Raw genomic sequence first — 6173 nt, 5'->3', positions numbered from 1 at the left:
CCATCATGGTGGGGAGGCATGGCAGGAGGCAGCCAGAGCAGAAAGCTGAGTGCTCACCTCTTCAAGCAAGAACCGGAAGCAGATGAGGCAGACTGGAAGTATAATGAAGTTATATGCTCTCAAGGCCCACCCTCAATGACGTGATTCCTCCAACTTGGCCATACCGCCTAAGCCTCCACAGGCCACCAACTGGGGCCAACTATTCAAATACTTGGAGCCTATGAGGAACATTCCCTTCAAACTACCACACTGCCCAAAAACAGCTTAGGGGAGGAATGGGTTTATTTCAGCTTACAGGTTACAGTACATCACTGAGGAAAGTCAGGGCAGGAATTCAAACTGAAGCTTGAAGTAGAAACCATGGAGGAAGACTGCTTTCTTATATAGCCTAGGCCCACTTGCTCAGAGGATGATGCTACCCACAGTGGACTGGACCCTCCTACATCAATGAACAATCAAGACAGTTCTCCACAGATAAGCACACAGGCTGATCTAATCTGGGAAATCCCTCAATTGAGATGCCCTTCTCAGGTGACTCTAGGCTGTAAAAAGTTGAGTGTAAAAGCTAACTAGGACATAATGTAAATGATGAATGTTGATATAAATAAAATTGTGTTATTTCTGAAATAAAAAGGCATGAGGAGGACATCATTCCATTATATCTGTATTTACCTTCTGCTTTTTCAATCTTGGTTCTATTGATGTTTTTTTGGCTAGATTACTGCTGCAGAGGGCTTTCTAGTACATAGCAGCCTCCCCAAACTCTTCTTAGAAGACAGTAGTAACTCACCCCCTAATTAAAACTACTGACCTGCAGTAATAAAGGAACAATATATAATGTGTAATTTGCTGAGGTATTTTTTTGAATCAATGGTGTATTCAGTTACTAATTTTGTGCCATCTGTTCTTCATTCTAGAAGTTCAGCCCTTCTGAGGATGTAGTCTCTTCAGGCCTGGTGCCAAATCATAACAGTGACCCATAAGAGCAGGTTTCTGAGTCATTTCAACACCTGTGAGGTGAAGACTCTTCTCATTAGAAAGCTAATCTGACTAACTCTGATCAGTGCTTTCAACCTTAAGCCTTTTCCCTGTGCCTCTTGGGGGTCATCATCTGCCATCAGTACCCCTGCTCCCAGTGTTCTCAAACTCCTCTTAAATGTTCTATGTACTTTTTGCTCAATGAAAACTTGTCTCTTCCCTGGGTATACAGCTTGCCTTGAAGCAGTCTCATGACTGACGGCTTTTCTACAACATTCCCTGTATCTTTGTCTAGACATGTGAGAAAGAGCTTCTAGTCCTTCATTGATGTTTACAGACCATGGTTTCCCTCTTCCCTTTTTATGTCACCAGAGGAGACTCTTACTTCCTCCACATGTAGATATCTGCTGCCCTGCCAGCCCCAGTCACCACCCCCACCACCACTCATGTCATTAACCCTAGTGGTGTAGCTATTACCAAAACCCTGACCTCCCTGTCCTTGAACCTTTCAACATCAGTGATCTTTCAGTAACATGATGATATCCTACACTGACTGAGCTCTTCCAAACTTTCATTTTGATCATCCCTGCTCTCTAGCCACCACCTCTACATTTTTTCTCTATTCTTCTCTTTCTTTTTTCACTCCCTTCTTTTTTTGGATATTCAAAATTATTATTAGCTATCTGAGAGAAGAGGACTGGCTTTCCAAAAGCAGGTTTCTATATACAGGCATGCAAATAGAAAGGATCAGTTGCATAGGCATGTGAAATGGGAACTGCACAAGATTCCACATTTAGACAGCTCTTGTGCTTTGTTTGTGTTCGGATGTAATTATTTGAAATCATTTTAAGTTCTTTCTTTTTTAATTGAAAATTTTAAACATACATATTATGTGTTTTGATCAAGCCCACCTCCATTCCCTCCCCGTCCATAATTTTGCTCTTATCCTCACCATCACTATTCCCTCCCAATTAAAAAAAAAAAAAAAACAGAGTCCACACAGTTCTGCCAGTACACATGGTGTAGAGCCATCTACTGGAGCATGGGTAGCCTCTCGGATGCTGCATCCCTGAAGAAAGCGGAGTCCTTTGCCAGTAGCTATCACTTGCCAGTAGCTCTTCAGCTAGTGGTTCTGTGTTTCCATTTTGCACTGAGTCAAATCAAGCAGTCAGTTTTGGATATCCATGAGCATCACGGGTATCGCCTGTCTTTTTCTTCTACTCATATCTTCTCTATTCCAGTTCTTCGCTTGGATGATCTAATGCATCGTGATTACTGGCCTCTTGCATAGTCAGATCCTCACCTCATTCTTACCTGTTTTTCTCCTTTGGTTGTATGTCTTTTTCCAAAGTTTGAAACTTGGAAACTCTGTTCTGTGATATAAAGCAGTTAAGAGGCCTTATATTAAGTGTAGAACTCAAACTACATTGGATCTCACATTGCCAGTGTGCAATGCAATTAGTTTCCATAACCCAGTTGTTCTCTTGACTATTCATAGTTTCTCCTCTTCTCTCAAATTTATGAAACCTTTATGTCCTAATCCCACAAATTATGACCTTTTCATGCACAGAGAAGACAGAAATATTCGGGAACTTATGGAAAGTAGAATGAGGATAACAAATGTCTGCATCTTCCTGCCAGCAAAACACCAACCTCAATGCATTGCAACTCTGTATGTTGACTTTTCTTCTGAAGAGTAAATAAATATCTATGTTCCAATGTAAAGCAAACGTCTTCACTGCATGCTGCAGCTAACTGCTTCTTACATTCCCAAAGGTACTCTACTTCTGTCAATCCTACTAACTCCTATATCAACAAATTTTCTCTCAACTGGATCATTCTTATCAGTCAGTGTGTTAGATAGCTTTCCATTACTGTAACAAAATACCTAGATAATCAGGTTAAAAGAAGAATGGTTTATGTTTATTTTGTTCATAGTTTTGAAAGTCAATTGACCCTGTTACTTTGGAGCACACAAGGCAGTATGTTATGGTAGGAGTTATGCTCACCTATGGCTAGGATGCAAAAGAGAAGAGAGCGACAACCTGCAATTCTCTTTGAAGGCATTTCCTCCCATGGCCAAATACTTCCTTAAAGGCTCCACCCCCTCCCACTCGTGCCATAGATTTAGAACCCAGCTTTAAGCACATAGGCCTGTGTGATACTTTGGAGACATTCGTCCAAAACACAACAGCAACATACTTCAAGTAATGAACTTCAATAACTCATTTCATTAAAATAAATAACAGAACAGAGTAACCCTCAAAACCTACCCCGAACACCCAGTGCTTTCATACATGTGACTACTGACTGCCCATTTCTCTGTTCTCCATCACAGTAAAGGTCTGTGACACATTGCACACCTGTGATCTTTGTTTCCTTGCCAATGATTTTCTCTTCAACCCATTCATGGGAACTGCCATTGTCAAGGTCATCAGTGACCTCTACATTGTTAGGTCAGTGGTTGAGCTGTCTGATTTTCCATGATTCTCTGCAACAGGGCTGGCAGAAGTACCAACCCTGGACTCCCCTTATTCTATTACTTTTTGGTGAGGGAGGTTTCCACAGTTTGTATATGACTTTCTGAGAGTGTTTCATAGTTAGTCTCCTCCAATGGTTTCTCAGTATGGTTCATAGTATTGTATTTGTTTCCTTTATGAAAGATATATTGTTTCTTCACTCAGCAGTTTCCAATGGCTCCCTCATTTCTTTTGAATTTCTTACTATAGCCTATAATACAGGCAAAGACTAGCCTGAACTCAGGCCCTTTTGTTTGGTCTTTATGTATAAAATAACTTCTGATCACTTTATTAGCTTGGCCTGTCCCTGTCTACTAAATTATTAATTGATTTTACCCTTTCTTCTTACTCTTTGTTAAACTTGTAAAACACCACACCATGCTGTAATTAATATATATTTTGGTTATATTTGTTTTTCTGGCAGATTGTGAACATACCCCAGTGGGGACCATGTTATGGTTTTTTTGTGTCTTACAACTTTACACTATTATATCACCCAATGCTAATGACCAAGGGGGCTTTCCCACAGAAGTTTCTGTCTCAAAACCGCAACTTGAATTTGTCTCTGGGGAGTCACAGTCCCTTTAGAGTTCTGTGTTGGCTTCTGCCATTATGTTTACTCTGAGTCAGGGCACATGGATCTTCCTTTAGGTACTATGATTCAAATAAACCATAAATTCTCTACTTTGACACTCTTCATAAAATGGCTGGGTTTTTTAAATAAGGCTTTGCCAAGGATTAGCAAAAGGAAAATAGCTCCACAAACTCATATGGAACTTTGTAATTTGTATTATGAGGTGCTACATGGTTTTTACACTCCAGGTCTTTCTTTCTGACTGTGGCAGCTTACATTCAAGAACTCGTGCCAGAGCCTCTGCCTGTCTAACAGTTTAGTCAGGAAAGGTGGGAGAAAAAAAGTCAAGTTATGGGGCAGGAATCCATTCTCCACCCTGTCCAAGGCCAGTCTTTCTAGCCTCTGTTTCCTGCTTAAATCTGTGTTTTCTCCAGGAACTGGAGCATTGACTGGGTCATCAAGATTAAAAAAGAAGTGCAAGCAAGTGTACTGATTAAATTTATCTATGGAGTTGGCAAGATGGTTTTCTGGTCAAGGCGCTTGACGCCAAGCCAAATGACCTGAGTTTAATCCCCATTACCTACATAGTGGAAGGAGAGAAGTGAGTTCTGCAGGTTGCCCTCCACATGTACACCATGGCATGCTTGCACACGTGCACACAGACACGCACACACATACAACAATAAATAACAAATAAATGTAAAAATACATGAAAATACAGCTATGGAGAAAATTTTGAAATCAAAACTTGTCTCTGCCAATTACTACCTATGTGATTTTCAGTGTGCTACTAAATCTGTGTCTCCAAGTGTCCTCTCTTGTAGAATGGAGACTATAAGAGAGTCTACTTCAGGAAGTCATGTAGCGTTGAGGGACACAGGGTTGTTTTTGGAGATTCTTGGCCTCAAGGAAAAGAATTTAAGAATGGACAAAGAGGGAAACTTTAAGGACTACTTTTATTGGAGTAACAGAAAAAAAGTAAAAGTGCAGGCATGCTGGAAATCATTGCAGCCCTTGGGAAGGAAACGGAGAATTAAAAAACAGAAAGTTGTGCTTTCTGAGCTTGAAGATAAGAAAGTGGGAAGGCTTAGCAGTATGCAGTCATCCATGAGCAGCTGCGTCCAGGGGACTTCAGAGAGAATGAGTGTCCCAACCCCAAGAGAAGTTGACTCAGAAGTCTAGCCTGTGTAAGAAGAAGGGAGGTAGAGGGGTGAGGGGATTATGCTTTCTGAATTAGAACTTACAGTGTCAGCAAACAAAGCAGTGAGAGTCTGCAAACATCTGCTCTGAGGAGGGGAGGTCTTTGGGTATATGTGTACATATCTGAGGCCTTAACATATGTGACAGAGTGCATGATGAAATCTAGTGGAGGGCTACGGAGGAGGTGCAAATAAAGAAGGGGGTGACTAAGATGTATTGATTAAGTTGTATTGTATGAAATGCCCCAAAATCCAATAAAAATATATATCAAAAAATAAAATGAAATAAGAAAACGGTTATCTCTCTCATGCTTTTATCTCATTTTCAAGTGTATTACATTTGTTTTTGCTTTTTTATTTTAGACTGATTTTAACTTTAGACAGCATTTCCTCCTTAACACAGGAGTTCTGTGGCATTGTTTGGGCAATGGAAGCACCTACTATCTCTATCAAAACGTTATTACCAGTCACTGGCCATGCCAATTACATAGGGGATTATTGACCATCAACCATGATATTTGTGTCCCAGGATGACAACACGCTAACATTTATAGGTCCCAATGGTATCCTTGATGTGGATTCACCTGCTGTCTACATTAAACAGGAAGCTATTGATCAAGCCATTTGTGCCAGCGGATGTTGACATATACGTTTATAAGTCTCCAGTATGCCTGGAACACAGATGGTGCAAATGGCCCTTTTCATTACCTTTCTTCTTTCCCACTATCCTTTATCAATTTTAAGGTTTAGGTGAGGTAACAGATATCAAACATTTGGAAAGAGTGCTTCAGACACATTAATGACTCATAATGGTAAATAGCAGTAAGGGAGAAACAGCACAGGCATCCATTCAGAAGATATACACAGGTAATCAAGAACTCCACTTTCCTGCAAGAAAATCAA

Source organism: Nannospalax galili, unplaced genomic scaffold, assembly GCF_000622305.1.
Source record: "Nannospalax galili isolate Female #2095 unplaced genomic scaffold, S.galili_v1.0 scaffold449, whole genome shotgun sequence".
NCBI lineage: Eukaryota > Metazoa > Chordata > Mammalia > Rodentia > Spalacidae > Nannospalax > Nannospalax galili.
The sequence above is the reverse complement of the archived record's forward strand: the minus strand, read 5'-3'. Positions refer to the sequence as shown.